Raw genomic sequence first — 22,833 nt, 5'->3', positions numbered from 1 at the left:
ATGTTTTGAAAATGAACTGATATTCCGGTCTGCACGCTGTTATACCATTAAATTACAGTTTGCAAAATAAAGTTTGTCTTCTAATAGTTATCCTCAATATAGTTTGCAGATGTGAGAAAGTACCTGTGTTTTATGTATTTAACGGTGCTTCTAATTAGAACAGAGTTGAAACTCCAGAGTAGTTTCTCTAAACACCAGTCAGAATCAATAATACTCTGCATTGTTCACAGATAAATACAACAGATTTCAACAGAGGAAAGTTTCCCAGGTTTCTTTCACTATGTGTGTTCACAATGTTGCTTAAACATTTTTAAATTTTGCCATAAGAATTTCTACCATAAATGATATTCACATAAAAAGTTCAAAAATAAATTTTTAGATTTCTTTCACAACAGAAAGTTACAAATCAAACATCTGGGAAAGTCCTTCCTTTTTAAACACGTTGCTGTAGTTTCTCCCTCGCCAACAGATCAATGTCATAAATAAGCTCTAAATTGGTTTTCCCCTTTAAAAGTATGGTAAGGATGAATCATAAAAGCAGATGCCGTTTTACCAACATTTTTAAATGAATCTTTTTCTGAAGTGCAATGAAATCTGATTAAAGAGACCATCTCCTTGTAGAAAAACGTCTCTGACAGGTGTTCTTCAGCTCTGAGTCTTGATTGGCCATAATCTAAAATCCATGCTCAGAAAGTGAATGCCTTTTCGGCAGCTGTCTTCCTAACAGAGATGATCCCCTAAACAGGTTTCACTGAATTAGGAATCTCAGCAAAAGCATTAGGCTCATGGCATAAGACACAGGAAGTGAAATTAATCACTCTGGGAGAGAGGGGGAAATGTAATGATCTCCATACCAATTTTTAGGTTTTTAGGTTTTAAATCTTTAGTGTTTCTAAGGTTTTATTAACATCTTTGAAAAATGACTTCTAATTACAGGATTAACTTGATAGTACCAGTTTGTTAATATAAGTAAATCAGCCTAAATTTCTGATTTTTAAAAACCAAGCTGAATAATGAGAACATTTTAGAATTTGGGGTTGGGTTGACTTCTCAGAAAGCAATCTCCAGGCCATCAGCGCGCGCGCGCGCGCGCGCGCGCGCACACACACACACACACACACACACACACAGGCATGCACATAAATAAAAAGAAAAATACAAATTTGTTTAAGATTTATTTGAATATTCTTCTTTTTTTTTTTTCCTCACCCAAGGACATTTTTCAATATTTTGTTCAGATAGAGTGGGAGGGAGAGAGAGAGAGAGAAATATCGACATGAAAGGGACACATCAAGTGGTTGTCACCCAAACGACCAACCAGGGCCAGGGAAAACTGCAACCGAGGTACGTGCCCTTAGAGGGAACCGAACCCGGGTCTCTCTGGACCGCAGGCCAATGTTCCAACCGCTGAAACAAACCGGCCAGGGCTGAATATTGTATATGGAATGTAACATCTTAAAAGACTATCAAAATCATCAGCTTCATATAACCTTATCAATAAAAATTCTTAACACAAAAAGCCATAAAATCAGTAAAAGAAATATTAAATTCAGTTATGCAAATTATTTTTGCCAAAGACTATTTTTTTCCAGCCTAAAAAATAGTTATATTCTAAAATCTAAAAGTAAAAGTAAAGGAAACTATATGCTGGATACATGTGGTACAGATATTGCTTGCATTAATGAATCATGCCCTGGCCAGTTTGGCTCAGCAGTTGCAGCGTAGGCCTGCGGACCAGAGAGTCCCAAGTTTGATTCCCGCTAGGGGCATAAACCAAAAAAAAAAAAAAAAAGAATCACAATTTATTCCAAAACAGTAGGTTTACAGTTGTATGCAAGTTTATTCTTGCATTATTATTACTTATTTATTAATTATTGTATTTTCCATATGAACAACTGTAGACCTACTTTTGCCCCACCCTGTATTCTAATAAGCTCCACTACCTGGTCTCCAAGTCCACAGACGCATAAAAGCAGCAATTTGAAGGGCAGAGGAAGGACTACAGGTGGGACAAGTGAGAATATAGCTGACAGCAATTAAAGAAACAAAACTGTTTTAAGAAATACCAAAAAAAAGAAAGACTAAAACAAAACACCTAAGTCCTTTAAAGAGAGCTGAGTTATAGAGTCAATTCTTACTGATGACCATGAGTTATTATCAAAGTTCAATGAAATGCCTTTTGTTTTCAAGATAAAAGGGAAAGTTATGGTCCATTTTAAAGAGGTTTCCATCACAAATAGTTAATGTTAGTCTTACAAACTTGGCTATCTTGAATAACCCACTCCCTGAGGGTTCCAGACTATTGTGGTTTTACTGTAGTTAGTTTTATGGTTAATGTACTGTGGTATAAATAAATATAGCTTAGCCTAAGTGTCTCCATTGAAAATATGTATGTCATAAAATGATAAATAAATTAGGTCAATAACCAAAACCATAGTAAATAATTCAAGTATAAAAGGACATGACATTAGAATAAACTAAAACTAGTCCTCTTCAAAATTGATGATAAATGTACTCAAAATGGACCTTCCAAATAAAAAGCTAAATGTCTAAAGGTAAATAATGATAAAAAAGGTTTCAACTGCTAACTTAAACCCTTTTGATAAAATTTAAATAATCGTATTAACTACATTCATCAGAAGAGGCTATAGAAAAGTAAAACTAGCTCACGTATCTGTGTCATGATCAAATGATATTCTATACCATTATTTGATCTTATATTCTGTTAGGTACTCAATAAATTGTGATTGAACTGAAATATAACTTATAAGTGGTTTGGATGTCATATAAATAAAAGATGGGAGATTATCTGGAATAACACCAACTTTTCCTGGGGGGTGGTGTTTAGACAGGTACGACGTAAGGGAAAGAAGAGAGTTGGAGATTTTAAAGGAAAGCATTCCACTGATGGCTATAAAGCAAACATGGACTTTGCCTCTGGGGCAAAAGCTGCAGGATGGATGATGCCCAGTTCCAGTCTGCTTACAGAGTAGGAGAGTGTGGCTAATCTGAAGACACTCGACATAGCACCAGGAGATGACGAGGACAAAGTCAGAGTCCCAGCCTGGCACTAGCCTCACTCTAGGTGGTCCCATTCAGTTAGGATGACAAAAGATGTCCTGATGTGTGGCTCTGGGGAAATAGGGTGGCAGGGTGACCTCCATGGAGCCCTTGGGGGCAGAGGGAAGAGACAAAGTCTATATGTATTTTTAGCAAACCTTCTTCACCTTCCCTGGTGCCAATTATGTCAGGGTTTCAGTAACCACACTGCTTTAGATTTTAATTTACATGGCTATTCAGTTTGGGCATTTATAGAGTATATGCTCATAGAAGCAGGCAGGTTTGCCTTAAATGTCTTACAGCTCAATTTATGCATTCCTATACTGTCTACCACTCTATTAACTCAAAGATATTAGTAACCTTTGCCATTTCCCACCCTGGGCTGTGAATTCTAGACAGCAGACCAGACCAAGGACATTGGTATCCTTAGGTCTCCAGTCTTACCCAGTTTATGAAAAGCTTAACTCCATTCTCCATGTCCAAAATTCACACAGCACACCAAAACACAGGCAGACACTGCTAATAGTACAAATTCTCTTTATGGCAAGGTTCAAGTCCTCCAACCGTTTCTGAGGAAGAATCTCACCTGTCTGCTTCATAAAGACTTGGGTTATGTATTAATTTCACAAACACCTACTCCATGTTCGGTGCATGCCATGCATCTCTCACTCCACGTTTCATGTCTCTGCAACTGATTGGCAAGTAGGGGCAGATTACTCATTGTTTATGCTATTTTAGAGAAAAAAAATCCTGGGATTTAGAAACTCGAAAGGTAAACTTAGCAAGGCCTCTGAAAGGCTATTTAGAGACAGGGCAGAAAAGGGAGGCATTCTCTCTCCTCTGAACAGCATTGGGCAGACTCCAGCCCATGGGGTAATTCTAGTCTACAGCCCGTTTTCATAAATGTTTTTGGAACACTATTGTAAAAGTGCCATTGGAACACAGTCACACCCACTTGTCTATGGCTGCTTTTGAGTTGCAATGACAAAATTGTTGCAGCAAATACTGTCTTGCCCACGAAGCCTAAAATACTCACTACATGGCCCTTTAAAGAAAAAGTTTGCCAAGCCCGGCTTTAGAGGATTTCTCTCTGAGAAGGATGGGAATCCCTGGACTCTGCCTCTACCTTGGAAAGCTATTTCCCCACCCCCAACCACTCTCCCCTGGTCCTGAGATGTCCAGATGCTGGTTTCGGTGTCACTGGATCACTCCTACCTACAGGCCTAAAACGAATCCCCTTTCCAGTGGTGAGAGGCCAGTGAAGACCCAGGGCTGTGGAATTATCAGGTGTGACTGAAGGTAAGTTCCCTTTCTAGCTCCACACTCATGCAACACTGAGCCTCTGGGCCAGCCCCACCGGTGCATTTGACAGCAAGCACAGGAAAGCTGCAAGGAAGATGTTTAAGGAGGTGTGGGATTTCACCAGAAAGGGGGAGAGGAAGAAACACCTTCGGAACAGAAGAGGCAGGAGATGCACAGGTGCGGACGTGGCAGCATGCTGGGGTCTCTAAGAAAAACCAGCTGCTGAGAGAAGGGTGCACAGGCTGGCGTGGGAGAAAGTGAAGCGGGAGGAGTCCTCTGGTCAGGTGGTGAGTGGCTGTGTGAGTGGCGCAGAGAAGCTGAGAAGTGTTGGGCAGAAGGGTTGTCTCTAAAGGATTTAAGCAAGGGTGTGACATGATCAGATCTCCATTTTAGGAACATCATTCTGACAGCAGGGGTGAGGTAGGCAGGGTGGAGATGTCTGTCCCATAAGCTGCCGTGTCCTTCCCCGATGTCTACTCTGACAACCCTAGTCATCCTTCCCTACGCACTCCAGGCACCGGCCTTCTTCCCCAGAGAACTCAGGGCAGCTTCTGGAAAACTAAAAAATAATACAGTTCCCACCTCAAACCACCATGTCTTGACTGCCTCCTAGTCCCATGCTTCTCCATCCATGGTAGTGAAGAACCCATTGTTGTCTTGCTGTTCCTAAATTCCAATTTCTGTGAATCAATATTTTTGTAAAATACAAGTTCATGTACCTGGACATCATGGAAAGATCAAATTGGTATATGAGTTTCTAAATGCTTTCTCTTGATTTGGGTATTTATCTCATACAGGCTAATAAAAAGCAGTTTGTGGACTTCAGCTTCTGTTCTGACACGTGAGGAGCTTGGAATCAGGCCGGCACCACTGCACCCTGACAACAAGCAATAAGGCTAGCAAACTGCAAACTCGACAAATCTTCTTAGAGCCATAAGAGCAGCGAAGTCACAGGGCAAACCACTGCCCCCCTCTTGGAAAGACAGACAGGTGCATACAGAGAATCACAACTTCGCTGCATGGGGACCAACGCCTGGGTGAACGTCACCTGTAACTGATGAATTGCTGGAGGCTCACTGTAGACAACTCTGAGAGTAAAAAACTCCAGGGGATGCTGTCATAGGGGTTTCCCACACTTTTGTGAGTTTTCCCTCCAGGAGTTCAACCAGCTTCTCACAGTGAATAGCAGAGAAAAATTCCCCTGAGCTTCAGGTAGGTGGAGAGGAAAAGGAACCCTTTTAAAAACTGCCAGAGCATTCTGTTCTTCTTAACAAGATATCCTCTCAGGAGAAACTAGTTTAATAGCTCCTAACCTGCTGGGGTTTTATCAGAACCCACCTGACCTGGGAGAAAAGAAATACCCATTCCTATTTGGCTCTAGCCTTCCACACAGAGGAAAGGAAACATGCAACTCCAGCCCATTTCAGCCATCCTGTCCCACCTAAGTGTGTGTGTGTGTGTGTGTGTGTGTGTGTGTGAGAGAGAGAGAGAGAGAGAGAGAGAGGAGAAGAAGAAGAAGAAGAAGAAGAAGAAGAAGAAGAAGAAGAAGAAGAAGAAGAAGAAGAAGAAGAAGCAGCAGCAGCAGCAGCACTTTTGAAGTTCAGGCTAGAGGCACAGGCTCACTAAAAGGCCCGAGACCCAATCATAGGGCTAATGAATGCCTTCCCACCCACCCTGCCTATCACATTACGAAAGGCCTGTTTACAACAGTTCCGTTTACACAGTACATCATGTCTGGTTACCAAGAAAAAATTATAAGACATAATAAAAGGCAAACAAACAAACAAAAAATACCCCAGAGTTTGAAGAGACAGAGCAAGCTTCAGAACCAGACTCAGATATGACAGGGATGTTGAAATTCTCAGACCAGGAATTAAAAACTATGATTAAATGATAAGAACTCTAATGAATAAAGTAGACAGCATGCACGAACAGATGGGTCGCATCTTAGCATCTCCTATTAATCCATTGACATCTCTCCTTCCCTGGCCGCTCTCTTAGCTCAGGCAACTCTTCTCTCACCCAGACAATTCCTTACAAAAACTATCTTACTAGTTTCTCACCATCCAATCTCACTGGCCTCTGATGCACTTCCCATGTCACCACCAAAACTGATGTCCCTAAAACACACACCTGATCAGGTGAAATCAAAGCACAGTGCCAGTTTCGGTATATAAAATGCCCTTCACGGCTTGGGCCCTGCTTTCTTTCTCGTTCCCATCTCTGCACACACTTCTCCTTCCCCCCGAAACTACCTGCAGACTCCCAGTGCAACTGGGCCCTCCCTCGTCTTGGGTCTTTGCTCCCTCTGCCTGGAGCTCTCTTACTTCAGGGCTCAATCCCAATGCCCCTCTCCTCCAGGGAGCCTTCCTTGACTTTAACCACCCTCTGTTAGGCTGTTAGGGAGGGCCCCATGTGGTCCCACAGAACCTGGCCTTTCCCTCCTACTACGCTGTGCTAAACAAGTCAATTTATGCCTCTCTCTCCACAGAGAGAGATGCTAAGCTCCAAGCTCCACAGAGCAAACACTACATGTGGTTCACCATTTTTTCTCCAGGCCTGAGCACAACACCCACTTTGTTAGATTCAGGGAATCGGTCATATTCATATTTGATTCCCTGATGTTAAAACACAGTATGTATGCATAAATGACAATGAATAAATGGAACATTCTATTGGTTAAAATTCAGTTCTGAGATTAACATACTTTAATTTGCTATTTGTACCCATGTTCAGTGTCACAGTGTTTATATAACATGTAGAGATGACAGTAGGCATTTATTTCTACCATATGTAAAATAAAATATAACTAAGAATAGTGGTGTGATACAAGTATCTGTAAACTGAATTTCCATTCTTGGAGACATGCATCTTCAACTTGGCGGCATGTGCTCCGGAGTCAAGAGATCCTCATTATCACTTACTAACAAGTCATTTCATATTCCTGGGACTCAGCTTCTTCATATGAAAAACAAGTCTTCTCCAGCTTTAAAAGCCTGCAAAGGAAGTGGCCTGCTATTTTTATAAATTCAGTTTGAAAGGTATTTTAAATAAGAAGGCTCCTGGGAAAAAATAAAATAGTCTACTAATGTGTCATGCAACTAACACTTTAGTATATTCATACACAAAGTTTAAAGATGACAAGTGGGTTAAGAAAATTTAGCAATAAGTTGTTCTAAAAACATTTTGGAGAAAATATATATAAACAATTATAGACAAAATTATAAAGTGCCTTGTATTTTAAAGAAAAGCACAGAGAATACAGCAACCACGGCAGAGTCAGGAAGTCTAGTGGTGACCAACCTATGATTTGCAATATTTGTAAAAATGTTTTTAAACTGTCTAAAATTGCACCATTTTCATTTTTTAAACTGCTAGATAAACAGTTACAAGATGAATCCACAGCTCGGTCATCATATATACTCAGAACTTTTAAGTCACTGACCTAACGTACCTCTTTCACAAAACACAATTGATTTTGGCCTCCACACTGGCAATGCCATATAGTTGGGGATGCTAGAATCAATATTATTACATAGAAAATCCTGAGTATCTTAATTTACTGTCTTTATTATGAGTTTGATCACTCTATGTTCTTATACATTTAAAGCAACTGTAACAGACCCTATGTCTCTTTTTCCAAGTTCCCAAGTATAAGGGGCCTCAGTCATATTACAGCTTATTTTAGCCACCTAAAATTAGATGCATATTTAGAAAAGGCTCTTAGCTCTCTTGCTACCTTGAACAGTTTAAAAAAATAATAATGCCCAGAAATACTTGTTCAAAATCATTTTTTAGTAAGGCTATCAGCTCTATATATAATCTTACAAATCTTTATTTAACTGTTTTATCTATCTGTGATTGTGCAGCTTTAACTTTGGAGTTCTTCAAAAACTTAAAGTTCTTCTGTTATTTTAAGCCTAAAATAAACTAAAATTTTATAAAGTATTATAATCTTACAGATTATGCAGTTTAGATAACAGGAAAGTATGAAATGTCACATTCCTTATAAACATAAAAAGAGAAAAATAATATTTTGTTTTACACACACACAAACAGATCGAGCCTCATAACCTAGAAGATATTTCCAAGTTCTACTTTTAGAAGAGCATCAATTTGTTTTTTAACTCAAACCCACATACTTAAATTCAAATATTACTCTTCAAAAAACAACAACAACAACAACAAGAAAAGCATGCCTCATTTCTGGTGAGTTCCCTAAAACATAGGAAGCTTCTAAATATACCCCAGCAGTGACATATCCCTTTGATGCCCCAGGAAATTCTAACCAGACCAGACTCCACCCCACTTCCAACAAGCACACTCCAGCAGCTCACTTCCCTCTTTCTACTGATGTCCTCCTCCATATCACATATATGCTCCTTCAAAATTCAAGTCTGCCACTTTCTGTGAGGCCTGCTCCGGCAGTTTCAGCTCTTAGTCTCTCTCCTGAATTCTGAAGATTCTTGATTTCTAGTAATGCATAATTGAGCTGTCTCTACCTCAGTTTCTTTTTACTTTCCCTGTCCCCACTGCCCAAGCTAAGCACTCTGAGGACCACTAAGACAACAGTGGTGGGACTGCTCTTCTTCACTGTTAGGTTCTCAGTGCTAGATAATGGGGTGCGTCAATAGCTGCTTTATGATGAATGACTACTGGTATGTAGATTCCATGTGTATATTCTATCTTTTACCAGATCATTCTTAAGGGCAAGGATTATTTTATTATCTTATGTCATTTATATCACTATGGTCATGACCATAATGGGCTGAAGATGAAACAATATTTAGAAGCATTGAAAGATGGGGGTCCCTTGAGCCTAGTGCCTTACTCAAAGAAGTTAAAGATTTATAATACTGACTTTTATTAGAAGGATCACTGTAACCAGTTAACCATATGCAATGTTTCTTTTTTTAAAATGGAGTTACATCTTCCATGAGAATTCTAAAGTCAATATATATGGTGAAAAATCAATATATATGGTAAAATTACCCTTGAATATCCTTTCACTGGGTCTCCTTCAAAATGGAGCACAAATGATATTGTACATAGTTCGTTATGTCTCAGCAAGTATAATGCAACAGTATAATGTCCACCAGGATTTGAAACAGAGCTGTTTCTTCCACTAAGCCTCCTGTAAAGTAGCTGCATTTTTAGGGGTCATATACTAGAAAAAAAATACTTAATTTTTTTTCCTCTTCCTACTAAGTGCATGTAGTTGAATTAAATAAGCCTTAATGTAAAACAAATTGTAAAGATAATGAATTAATTCTGTGAATAAAAACTGCAGGGAAGATAACAACAACAGATGCTAAAGAGTCTATCAATTTAGAAACTGTCACAACATAGCCTTGAATGTCAAGTCTTTATTAACATTTGGGAAATTACCCCCAAATTTATCCAAGTAACCTGTTAGCTTTAAAACATCTTTTATATAGTATATGTCTACTTTTATTCCCTTACATAGGAATTGTTTACCTCCAAAGAAGAAGTAATTTTTATAAAAATAAGGAAAAAATCTAAGTTGTAGAAGATTGTTTTTTGATATCTGGCTACAAGTTATTTATAATAGTCTGCATGTTTTAAAATCCCAAACAGATCCAGTTAAAAGAAAAACACTGCAAAAATATGGATGCCCTCCATCTTTCCTTCCATGCACAAAATATCAATTCTAGTCTTAAAAAGAAATACTCTATGTAATCATCCTATGAACCACAATTGCACTCCTGTGCATTTATCTCAGAAAAATGAAAATTTACAATCACACAAAAACCTGTACGCAAATGTTTACAGCAGTTTTCTTTGTAATAGTCAAAAACTGGAAACAACCCTGTCCCAACTGGCCAGTCATACCATGGGATACTACCCAAATATAAAAAAGAATAAACTATTGATATGTGAAAGCTGAATCTCTAGAAAATAATGCTGAGTGAAAAAAGTCAATCCCAAATGATTATATACTATATGATTCCATTTATGTAACATGCTTGAAAAGACAAAGTTATTGCTAGGGTTAGGTAGAGGAACTGAAAGGAGTGAATATGGATGTAAAAGGGCGATATGAGGAATTCTTGTGATGATGAAAATGTTCTGTATCTGGGTCAATGTCGATGTCCAGGTTGTGATGTCGTACTATGTATTATAAGATGTTACTATTGGGGGAAACTGGGTAAAGGGTACAAGAGATCTCTCCATTATTTAGTACAACTGCATGTGAAATCTATAATTGTCTCAAAATATAAAGTTTAATTAAAAAGTAAAAAATGCCCTGGCCGGTTTGGCTCAGCGGTTGGAGCGTCGGCCTGTGGTCCAGAGAGACCCGGGTTCGGTTCCCGCTAAGGGCATGTACCTCGGTTGCAGTTTGTCCCCAGCCCTGGTTGGTCGTGCAGGTGGCAGCCACTCGATGTGTCCCTTCACATCGATGTTTCTCTCTCTCTCTCTCTCTCTCTCCCCCTCCCGCTCTATCTGAACAAAAAATGGAAAAATGTCCTCGGGTGAGAATAAAAAAAAAAAAAAAGTAAAAAATACTCTAGCCTGATAAATTGACTTTGCCATATTGCAATCTGAGCTTAAGAACTCATCACAGCACTTTGATTCTTTGTAAAAACTATAGAAGTGGATGAAGTACCAAACTGGGTTACTCACAACCCTTAAAACACAGCAGCTGGCACAAGTGGCATCAGCATTGTGACCCTCCCCAGTTCCCTAGCTGAGCGCTATCTCTGGTCAGACACTCCCCTTCATCGTGTTCACTCCAGAGGACGGGGCCTGCCTGCCAGAGAAGAACCGTCCACGTTCCTACAGCTACCACGAAGACCACAAGAGGGATTTCCCAGGGGCAAGGCGACTCGTCAGTATTCAGCCTTCTCAAATGTAAGAACTCTGTTAAAACTAGATGTCAACCTTCTTTACCTAAATCAAATATTTAAACACATAACAAATGCTCTGACAGTTAAGGCTACTGTTTCTTGTATGTGAGTTGAGCCAATAGATTTGTTGAGGAGAAATGTTCTATTCCAGAGGTACTGAAAATAAAGAATTAAAGTACATAAATATATATCACAGACACATACATATATTGTGAGTGTGTCAAGTCTTTCCTCTCCCCCAAATATAATACTGCCACATTAAAAAGTGATTTTAAATCTACTCTAATGATACTAGATTGTCAGAAAAATTTCTATGACGAAGAAAGGGATTTTTCTGGAGACCACTTTTTCAGGTATAAACATGCATCCAACCCAATAAAAACATTTCAGAAAAAACATCAACATATAAAATTGATTTTTTCTATACTTTGATTAAAATAGAAAATGTTTGGTAATACTCTACAATACCAAGTATTTAAAACTGATGATCAAGAAGCACATAATCTTCTTCGGAATGACAACTGAGAATTTTTTTTTTTTTTTTTTTTTTGTTCAGATAGAGCGGGAGGGAGAGACAGGAACAGAGAGAGAGGGAAACATCGATGTGAAGGGACACATCGAGTGGCTGCCACCCGCACGACCAACCAGGGCCGGGGACAAACTGCAACCGAGGTACGTGCCCTTAGCGGGAACCGAACCCGGGTCTCTCTGTACCGCAGGCCGACGCTCCAACCGCTGAGCCAAACCGGCCAGGGCGACAACTGAGAATTTTAATTGAAACAATACTGTCGTCTATAAACAGGCACATCCAAAACATATTTAAATCACTTGAGCACTTGATTTTTCCATGTCCTATGCATCTAGATTGAACAGACCACAGGAAATTTCATATCAATAGCTGAATCTAAAAGAAAAAAAATCCATTTAGTTATCATGATCAATGTCACCATCAATCCCTAATATCTTACACTTTTCTATCTGCACTTAACTCTGCTCTACTGCTTTATGGTTAGGAGAAGACAAATCATCAATCAATTATGTACACTGATTAGAAATGCTACCTTTAGGAGGCATTTTAATAACTCAGTATCAGGGGTGAGTATTTCTTTTAATTGCTTACTTTAAAACATATTCAATAACACTTTAGCCAGGATGCACTGAGCATTCGCAAACACTTAATGCTACAGTCTACATAAACTATCAAATTGTCCCCACCCATAATGGTGGTATAATTCTACAACTGGTTGAAGTCACATGAAAAATAGAATTATATGCTAATTTGTTTTTATATTAATTTATCATAGAATGTCTAACCAAACACAGTAAAATGAATTCTAGAAAAAATTAACTAAGTAGACTGGTATGTATCATAGCAAAGTAAATTGTTTATCTCAATAGATACAAATACAACAAAGATTTTTCAAACGGGCATTTTGTCCTTTTCAAAAAGTAAATGTTTTAACCAACACAAGGCAATGACCTGCATGATTTAAAAACACTTCAGTTTTCCCCTAAAGGATTACAAGGGCAGGTTATTTTATTTCAAGGAAGAAAAGAAATTGAGAATGGCATAGTACCCAAAAGAGAATAATTTGCCCAGAAAAAGCTTTACGGTATCTACATACTTATTAAATTTAATTCACATAAATAGTTCTACACAAGTACTGTAAAATGAACACATAGGTTTAAACTAAATGATGGGGTCAAGAGGTATAGACTATAATACATCTATTATTTTACTCCAAAATAAACTAAACAACACAGATGTTTTCCTTAGCATAGATTTGTCTGAAGAAGGTATGTTTTATTTTTTTATAAAGTTATTAAAAATCTATATCGATTTTTTTCCTGGAAGGCATATCTATCTGTACACATGCCTTATCCATACATAAATAAGTTCTATGGATACTCCATCGACTTAAAAAAACTATAAATCAAATTAATAGTTGAAGAATTTGGACTACCAAGTTTTATATATGATGGCAGTATATCCCTCATATTTCTATTTTCAAAGGTTCTTTTATGGAAAATGGGAAAGAATTTGGGGGTAGGGTGATGGAGAAACAAAATTTTACAGCATTTAAAATCATGGAACCAGTACTCTATAAAGCATCTAGTTTATTGCAGGACACAACTAAGACGAGTGACAGAGATCATCTGTGTCCCACCCTTAGGCAAATACTTGGAAAAAATGATTAATTTCTGTTTTAGAGTCTATCCCTTTTTCCATTAAAAGATATGTTTATGTTTTTCATTTTATTGCAATATTTCCAATGCCAATGGTACACAAGAACTAGCACGCATAAAGAGCCATGTTCTTGAAATCAAAACTCATTTTTAATTTCCAAAGGGACTTTACCTATTGCTTTTAATAAGACTTTATTATTATTAGTTATCATAAACTATGCTAAGTTCCTATGAAATATCAGTTTGACATCTTGTTCAAATACTTTCTTTTCCGCTAATATATTACCAGCATTGTTTATCCTATTTTCTTTCTCCTTACCAAGTTAGATATGGAGGTACGTATTCAGGCACAAAAATCTTCAGGCTCCTTAAAGAACTATAAAATAAAGCTATATACTTCTTTGCTATCATTCTTGTTTGAAGGATCTTATGTATTGAGATCTTAATCCATAAAAAGGTGAGAATTACATTTTAAAAAGGGGGAGAAGGCTGACAAAAATGAAAACACGCACTGATGCCCACAATATCAGGACTTAAGTAAATTAATCTTCATTCCCACTGAAAGCAATCTGATGTCCAGGGACTGGGAATTATTCTACCATAAAATACGGCACATTAAATACTACAATAACCCATTTAAAATGTCTAAAGATAATTATTATGTCATCTACAAATGATTGTACATATAGTTATATTTTAATATTCATTACTGGAGGTTCTAATGCAAAATATGTTGAAATTGCAAAAATATTAAGTGGGTTAAAAATAAGATTAAGCAAATCAGTCGCTAACCTATGACTAAAAGTAAGACTCCAAATAATAAGATTTGAAAAAGACTGGATAAAAGCAAGGGCGAAATATTTGGACCCGGGGTTCTCACAAACAGCACTATCATTCCTGATGGTTTTCATATAAAATTCCTTATCTCCACTAGCTAGTTGAAAAGAATGAAAAGCTTCTTACAACCAGCTAAAAAGAGTCTATACCATACTCCTTGAAAAAGCTCATTTTCACATTACTCAGGCTTCATTATGCTAAATCAATATTCGTTTAGTCACTGGGGTTATTGACATATTTTAAAATAAAAGTATACCCTTCAGCTACTGCACTCATTACAGGTAATTTGTCTTGTCAGAGAGCAGGGAATATTATCCTAGTCTTTCAGGGGCTGACAGCCCATGGAAATACCTCCCCATGGTTACAACTGTAAATAATTTTAAGGTAAAATATTGAAAAATCAATGACTGTTTCCTGCAATCTGTCACAAACAAATCAATCATAATCTGCACTGCCAGAGAGTATGATGTGAAGGAGATGGGAGCAGATGTAATTCTTGGCTGGAATCTCTCATTTCAAAATCACTTCACATAATGGTGTCATCATTTAAACACTTAACAGTCAGTGCAACTGCCACTGTAACATCTAGTCCGACAAAACCACAAGGAGGAGGAGGAGAAAATGCCATCACTATTATGTTAACAAACATTTAATTTAAATGGTTGCTGCATTAGGAAATTCCAGCTGAAATCAGTTTTACCTGCCCCTTTCAGAGTTCTAAATTAATCAAGGCTGTTCTGCTGCGTACTAATGCTTAATAAATTAGCCCATGACTCAAAATTTTACTTTCTAAAGCATGTACATCTTTTATTTTAAAGGTCCATTATAGAGAATAAAATTTGGAATTAATAAATAAAACATTTGGTATAGCCATAATTCTATCTACATAACAAAGACAAAAATAGTGTCATAGATGTCAAGATTATACTTTTAAAGTAGGTTTAAAGGTCTCAGTTGCCCAGATATTAAATTTTATATTTTCCTTCTATTAATAAATATTACATTTTAACTTGGTAATTTTGTAGAATATTTTAAGCTAACCAGCAAGACCTATTAGTCAATTCAAAAAGATCTTTGCATTCCATATACAAGCTATTTCATAGACTGATATTTTACAAACTGGAGTAATAACCCAAGTATATGAAGTGCAAAAGTTGGTCAAGGTCATAATACTGAATTGTTTTGAAAATGTAAACTGCTTTCCAAGTAATCACTTTGATATCACCGTATTTTTCTAGGCTACATTTTAATGGCTTCCTAAGCTGTTTACTACCTAGGCATGAATAAAAGAATCTGAGATTGGTATATTTCCCCCTTCTTGTTGTGTTAACCAAAAACATCATTTGATTTCAAGATTAAAGCGGCTTTTCCTAAAGCGTTTTGTTTTTAAATGTATACTTGCTCCTTTAATGAAAGAAATTAATTTTAGTTACCACACTGCTTACCAATTTTCTCATTATATAATTAAACATCATGAAGCCCTTTATTGTTCTACTAATGTCCTTCCATAGGTATAGTTCAGGGAGTAGATATTTTTGATGACTAGAAAAGTGTATCATTTTTCTTAAAACTGAAAAAATATATAAACATCTTTACACAATTTAAGCCTATATAAACATTTTTAGATGTAGTAACTAGTCCTTTATAAAAGGGTTTTATGTTTTTAAGTTAACCTGCATAGTCAATGTGGTAGCATAGCATGAGAAGACAGCCGCTTTTCTTATGGATACAAATTGAACATAGTATTTGTTCTTCAAGAATCTTAGATTCATTCTTTAACACCAACATTAGGTTTTTCAAAATTAAACAGCATGTAAATAAATTATTAAAGATATCATCCAGAATAATATAGAGTCCTCCATTCCATGAATCCCTGCAACAGCTGCAAACTAAGCAGCAAGCCAACATAATGAGAGGAAAAGGAAAGTATTACTCGTATCCTAGGATTATGCAAAATATGGAAAGGAACTTAAAGCTGTGAACTAGAAGGAGCCTCGTGTGTGAGCTCCTGGCCCACTGGAGCTGCCGAGGCTGGGCCCAGCTAACTCGGTGCCAGAGCTCTGGAACCAGTTGTCAAGCACCAAGTCTCCCACGCAGAATTTGGTTGTGGAGGGCAGTAAGCTGTCCTGCAGAGAGAGCATTCCCCCAGAGAAGGCAACAAAGACTGGGAGGTAAATGAGGACAGTTAAGCAACCTGCTAAATGCATCCACATCAACGACAAACTAAAATGACATCTACTAGAACTGTGCAGGCCACCATCACAGATCGAATTCTCAGAAAGACGCTATTTTAAGGGTGCTGAGTATGCCTAGATGAGATTTCTCAGCTCTCCCAACACAACCCATAGCCCTGGGAGAAGCAGCTCAAAAACTTAGCACAGGAAGATCAGATCATTTTCATATCTCAAATATAAAGAAATTGCTGTCTGCTAGATACAATTCTTGCATGTAATAAAGGCTTAGGATTATAGAGGAAAGTATTCTTTTTTAAAAAGATAATATTACCTCCCTATTTTCAGAATCTCCTCCTTCCAATAGTCGGTACAGTAGCTCCATTATGAACTGTAGATTCTTAAAAAGAAAAACAGCAATAGTTAGCTTCATCTTTCCTACTACTTCTTTCCTTATGGAATTACAATTTAATCACCAATACTTCAATTGATTTTATTCCTGAATGATACATTTCTCAAAGAGTATACTCTAGCTTTTTCCACTAGAGAACATTTACTACAACCTTCTCAATTAATCAACCATAACCTCTAACTGCTGAAGGGACACGTTTTCTTCATATTCTCAAAACAGTAGGGAACCTCCCTCCCACCACACACACAAAATATTTATTTTATATAAAAGGAGTCTTAGTTTTAATATGTTTGGATACCATTAATGTACATGACATATGAAAGTTAATATATTTTGGCTGACAACATATATAAAACTCAGCCAATTCACATCCATGCTTAGATTTTTCCTATATTTATCCTTAGGAGGAAAAAAAAACCCCAATCCGCTTATCTTTTAAATTCAACAACTTTACACACGGTTTAAAAAACACAGGGAAAAAAATAAGCTTAAAAGTAAACAAAGAGAAATCAGAATGCTCACTGCTTAAAATGTTCTTTATATTTGTGTTGTGTATTTTTTAACTTGCTGTAATGCTTCAGCTCTTGGTCATATATGAAACATCAACTCCATAAGACCCAATCAGTGACAGGGTAACACAAGTGTGTTATTTAAGTACAATTATATATTACTTTGTATTACGTTAAAAATCACTTCCATGCTTTTGAAAGCATTCACAGAGAAGCATTTGTTCTATTGCAGCCCCTATAAACTACAGAAGTCTTCTGTAAAATTAGCTTTTTTTTTTTTGGCCACACAACTATCTCTTTTTACTTAACAAAATGTTCCCTATCATTAAATCCAGTTCCTTGCACTCCTCACTCCACAACACAGATATTTTGCAAAACAATTTTTTTCTCATAGCTTTTCTCATCTGCTTGTATTCAGCAGCCCCTACTTTGATGAAAAATGACAAGTTTTACACACAACTGTGTTCTCCTTGTCATTTAAAGAGTTTGGTACTCATGACTGGAGCTGATACTCCAACTACATTTATCCTGAAATGAACTGGGTAGTGAAAATAATCAAAAACTGTAACTTGGTATAAACAGATTATTTCCTTTAAATAATAATTCTATTTTTATAAAATATAACCTTAGCCTTAATTTTTATGAAAAGTGCCGAGTTTATAAATGTCACTATCCAATGATATCATTAAAAATAAATTATTCAGAGAATTTCCACGAATCAAATTTTTTTCTACTCCTGAACCTTTGTTTAATGTATTAGTAAAATTAGATAATCAAAGGTCTTGAGTGACATTCTGTACTTAGTCTCTATTAGCAATATAAATACTTTGGTAAAACCAACACTGATGCTATCTGGGTTTTACTCCACACACAAGCACACTGTGCAGACACTCACTTTCAGATGAGCCTGGGGATGTACGAGGACAAAGGTCAGCCAACATTTGGAGGAACCCCATAGCTCAGAAGTCAACTTAGCTGAAAACATCCAAAATGCATTGTGGAAGCACCATACTTATCACCTGCACAGAAAATGAAAATGATTCTGTTTAAGGAAACACAGAAGACTAAATACTTTGGGGATATTAAATATGAATATCTAATCTAATTTTCTCCAAGGTATCACTCTACATTATGGCAAATGAACAAATAAAGGCCCTATCAAGGTGTGGAATATCATTAGTATGAGAAAAGGCTAGAAAAATGAATTACATAAGTGACAACTGCAGAAGAAAATTATATTCCCTTCTCCTGAACAAATGTTAAGTGCATCCTTACTAATAAAGACCTAAATTCAAACTACATTAGAATATACTGGTTTTCAATTTTGAAGCATCTAAGTTAATTTGCCAAGCTAAATTGGTGGTTAGGTTTATTCTGGCTATAAAAATACTACAGATTTATGCAGAAATAAATCATAAGAATCATACTTCAGAATAGCGATAAAGCAAACCAGCGTCATTATTGAATAAGAAAAAAATAATTCCAAGATTTTATATCTTCTTAGAGTTGCACCAACTGCTATTCTATTAAGAACAATTATTCTCTATAAAACAGCTAATAATTATACCAAAAAGATGTTAAAAATGCAGAAGCCAACACAATGTAGAAATGGAAAGGAAATATACAAAGATATTGAGATATTACCACACAAAACAGGCTGTGCTATCTCAGAGTTAAAACATTATTCCAAAATATAATACTGTTTTCATAACCTCTAATTCACTCAGGATTACATGATTTCATTTACTTGTATGTTATCACCTAAAGAACATTTAAATTTTTCTTAAGATGTCTATAATGTAAAAATATATCCACAATTATTCGTGTTATTAATTAAAATGAATGATAGGTAATTAGTTCACATTCCTATTTCATTTCTTTTAACACAGCATATCAAATTTTAAAGTAACACATGGAAAATAGCATGGGGATGCTGATATAGCTGACAGAAAAAAAAATTCTGGTAGGGGAGTTGGGGGATAAGTAAAGCAATTATCCTCAAAATTAATGCTCTTGTTTTAATTTCAGCAAACAAATCTAAATAAGTCTTTCTTTGATTTTAGTTTACCATGTAATTCTAGCCAGCTAATTATCCTTAGAGTCAAGAATGAGCTGTGACTCTACACCTGGCTTCTCCGATCATATATGCCTATGGCCCCCTTCACTTTCATTTCCTCCTTCTACAATGAGTTGTAATATTAAAGAAAAACACTCACACATCTTACATACACACTGATGGACAGCCAGCTTCCAGGAAATCATGATCTACAAAGAGAGGAGGAAATCTTAATGCACTACTTATGTTAAAGGGTATTAGGTGCTGGGTAAGCCAAGGGTAATATGATCAACAGTATCCGTCTTGCTATTGTTTTTGCACTCAGAGATTTGAAGTCAAGGACAGTAATATTAATTTAGTGATCGCCCAGGTTATGATTCAGATCCTTACACTACTAAGGGGCTAAATGCATTATCTTCACTTGCTCATCAATTCAAATTTACAGAACAATATTTTGGAAAAAATAAAACAGGTTTTTTTTTTAATTTCTGGAAATAAAAACAAGGCATTCCATAAGCAATGTAGCTAAGTACTTGATGATATGAAAAAAAATAGTTTTAGATCATTAAAACACTCTAGGGGAATGTTTTCCAAATAATGAAGTGGCATAGATGCCTCATACAGTTACCTTTTTATTTCTGTTTCTGCATATCAAGTGTGCCTTCCTCTACAGATTTATTCTGAACACTAATAAACATTTGCTTAATATACTGCTCTATGCTTTTCATTCTAAATTACTAACCACTGTTGACAAAGATACAGCACAAAGAAAGCCGACACAGGCATTGCCTAAAAACCACACGTAGTTATTAGTACATGGCAGAACACTTAACATTAAACTACCATTTCCCCTAAAACTTCTGCTGCCAAAGTGCTCACAAAATCTGGAAGCTCCAAGACAGGTTTCAAGTGCAATTAAATTCTCCAAAAGCAAAACTGTACAAAAATATGCCACCCTTCTTATGTCACCATTTTATAGACAACATTTTCTCAGGATCTTAATTAAGATAATGATGCACACCTGTGTCAACATTCTCTGCTAGGACAGCCTTATCAATCATAATCCTTTAAGTACACTCCAAAACAGCAAAGTGATGTGACAGAAGCAATCTGTTGCCTTTCCTGGTGTCAGTGTTGTGTCTCTCCCACAAGAATGATGAGATCTTCAAAATACAGCGGACCTACTTTTATGAGTCTTTAAAGTTTTAACTGTAAACAGTTATTACACTAAATAAACAGGAATAACCTCTTTTGCACCCGATTTAAACAATGACAACTCGACAGCCCAAACTCGAGGAGCAAGCTCGATGGCCATGTCTTAGCAGTACCACCGTGGGTCTTGCTTTAAAGCTTGAAGTTTTAAGAGTTACGCATAACTGGACCAGAGCAGGCAGGACAAACCCATGAATCCTTGGGAAGCTTTGGAATGAGAAAATGTAAAGTCCGACATGAAAAACAATCAAGACAGACCCATCCCTAGTCTAAGTTCAAGTGTTCGGAAAGATGAAACGCAACGGTCAGCCCCCCCACACCCCCGAAGGAGGGCCGCCTCGGGACCCCGGAGCGAGAGGGAGGTGGCTCCCCCCTGCCGGAGCGCGTGGGAGCCCGGGAGCGGCAGCCCAGGGGAACGCCGCCGACGGGCACGCGGCCGGCCCAGACGCCGGAGCGGATGGGCGAGGGCGGACGCGGCAGGGGGAAGGGGAGAAGGGTAAAGTACTGTCACACCCCCCGGATAAAAAGTTAAAACCTCGTGTTGACGCACGAAAACGGACAGAACCGCCAGGTGCTACCTGGGAGCCGGCTGCCTGCGAAGGACCCGCTGTCCCCTTCGCTTCTGCACCCACGTCCGCCCGGGCGGGCCGCCGGCCTCGGCAGGGAGCCCCCCGAGCGCGAACACGGCCGGAAAGAGAGACATCCTCGAGAAATGAGTCTGAAGCGTGACGTGGGGCGGAGGTGACAACCACAGCACCGGGGCCACACGTGCTGAGGCGTCCACGTCTTCCGGCTCTCCAGGCCCGGCGCCGGGCAGGAGGCCGGCTGGAGGCGGGCGGGCGGGGCGGGCGGGGCGGCCGGCGGGGACGCTGCAAGGAGGCTGTCTGGGGACTCGGCTTCTCGGCGCGCAAACCTCCGCGGCTCCACTTCGGGTCGGCGTCCTGGCGCGCTGGCAGGGGCAGCCGCCGCGCGGATGGGGGACACCAGGGGAGGCCCGCTTCACACTCGCGGGGCCCCGGCCCCGGGGCGCTCGGCGGCGCACTGCCGCGTCTGTCGGGTTCACGAGGGGACGCGGCTCGGGGGGCGGGAGGCCCGGGCGCGACCGGGTGGGGAGCCGGCGGGATGGGGGGGCAGGGCTCACCTCTCCGTGGCGTCGCGGGAGCGCGGGCCGCGGACGCTCCCTCGTGGCCGACGCGAGCCCCCGGCGGGCGGCGCGCGCGGGCCGCTACCGACCGTTACCGCGAGGGGCTGAGGCGGCGGCGGGCGGAGCCGGGGGCGGTCGCTGAGCAGCAGAGGGGCCGAGAGGCGGGAGCGGAGGGAGCAGGGCGGGGACACTCCGAGGCGCTCCCTGCGACCCCCGGGGCCCAGCCGCGCCCGGGAGGACACCGCCCCTTGGCTGGCTGAGCGGCGGCCGCGGGCCGGCTCCGCGCTCCGTCCTCATCGGGCTGTCCGGGCCGCTGGCCTCGCCCCAGCCTCGGCAGGCTCGCAGCCACCTCAGCCGAGCTGTGCCCGCCACCGCTGCCTCCGGCTTCCCGTCTCCATGACAATAGCGCGCGGACGCCCCGCCCCGCCCCGCCCCCTCGGCGCCGTGACTCGAAGGGAGGCGGGCTCACGTCCTCGGGGGACGGAGTCAGTGGAGGCCAGCGTCCAATGAGAGGTGAAGGCAGGAGAGACGGGCCGCGGGGAGCGCAACGGTCCTGCGAATATCCGCTCTGAGGGGCGGAGCCTGAGGAAGCTGACGAAGGGGAGGAGTCCGCGCGCGTGCGCGTAGTCGCGCAAATCGCGCAGCCCAGCGTTGACCAGTGTGCAGAGTGGGTTTGAGTGCCGGGGCAGGAGCTCCGGAAATAAGTGTGTCTCGCCCGTCAAAGTTACTGCGGGACACTTTGTGTCTAGTCGTGCTTCGGCTTGCGTGTGATCCCAATATAAAAGGCCACAGGTTCCCTGATATATTGAGCTCCAGAGGAGTGCCCAACAATATGCCAGCTCCTGTCCTGGTTCACCAGCGCCCCTGTCTGTCCCCGAGATCGAGTGCCTCTGTGGCTTGTCGCGGCGCGGGCTGGAGGGACCAGCAGATAGTCTGTTCTGTATTCTAACTGCTTGGCCATCTTGGGCAAGGGCCCTGCCTGTGACTCAGTTGTGTGTTTGCCTTGCCAGCGCCTCGTTGAACAAACAGTGGTTGGGTTGGGCACGGCTCTGCGGAGTGTTTACAGTGCAGCGG

General features: G+C 39.6%; 1 long non-coding RNA gene across 1 annotated transcript in view; it reads right to left on the bottom strand.

Moving 5' to 3' along the window:
* LOC118639160 overlaps positions 1 to 19,614 on the bottom strand; it is a 23,367-nt gene extending 3,753 nt beyond the window's left edge. The window contains exons 1-3 of the long non-coding RNA XR_004961152.1: positions 19,564 to 19,614; positions 18,243 to 18,366; positions 16,761 to 16,826 (exon numbers count right to left, since the gene is read on the bottom strand). This is a non-coding gene — a long non-coding RNA (uncharacterized LOC118639160). The remainder of the gene's footprint in view (positions 1 to 16,760; positions 16,827 to 18,242; positions 18,367 to 19,563) is intronic.
* Between the last annotated feature and the right edge of the window lie 3,219 nt (positions 19,615 to 22,833).

The sequence above is a fragment of the Molossus molossus genome, unplaced genomic scaffold (genome assembly GCF_014108415.1).
Source record: "Molossus molossus isolate mMolMol1 unplaced genomic scaffold, mMolMol1.p scaffold_m16_p_21, whole genome shotgun sequence".
Lineage (NCBI taxonomy): Eukaryota > Metazoa > Chordata > Mammalia > Chiroptera > Molossidae > Molossus > Molossus molossus.
The sequence above is the reverse complement of the archived record's forward strand: the minus strand, read 5'-3'. Positions and strand labels throughout refer to the sequence as shown.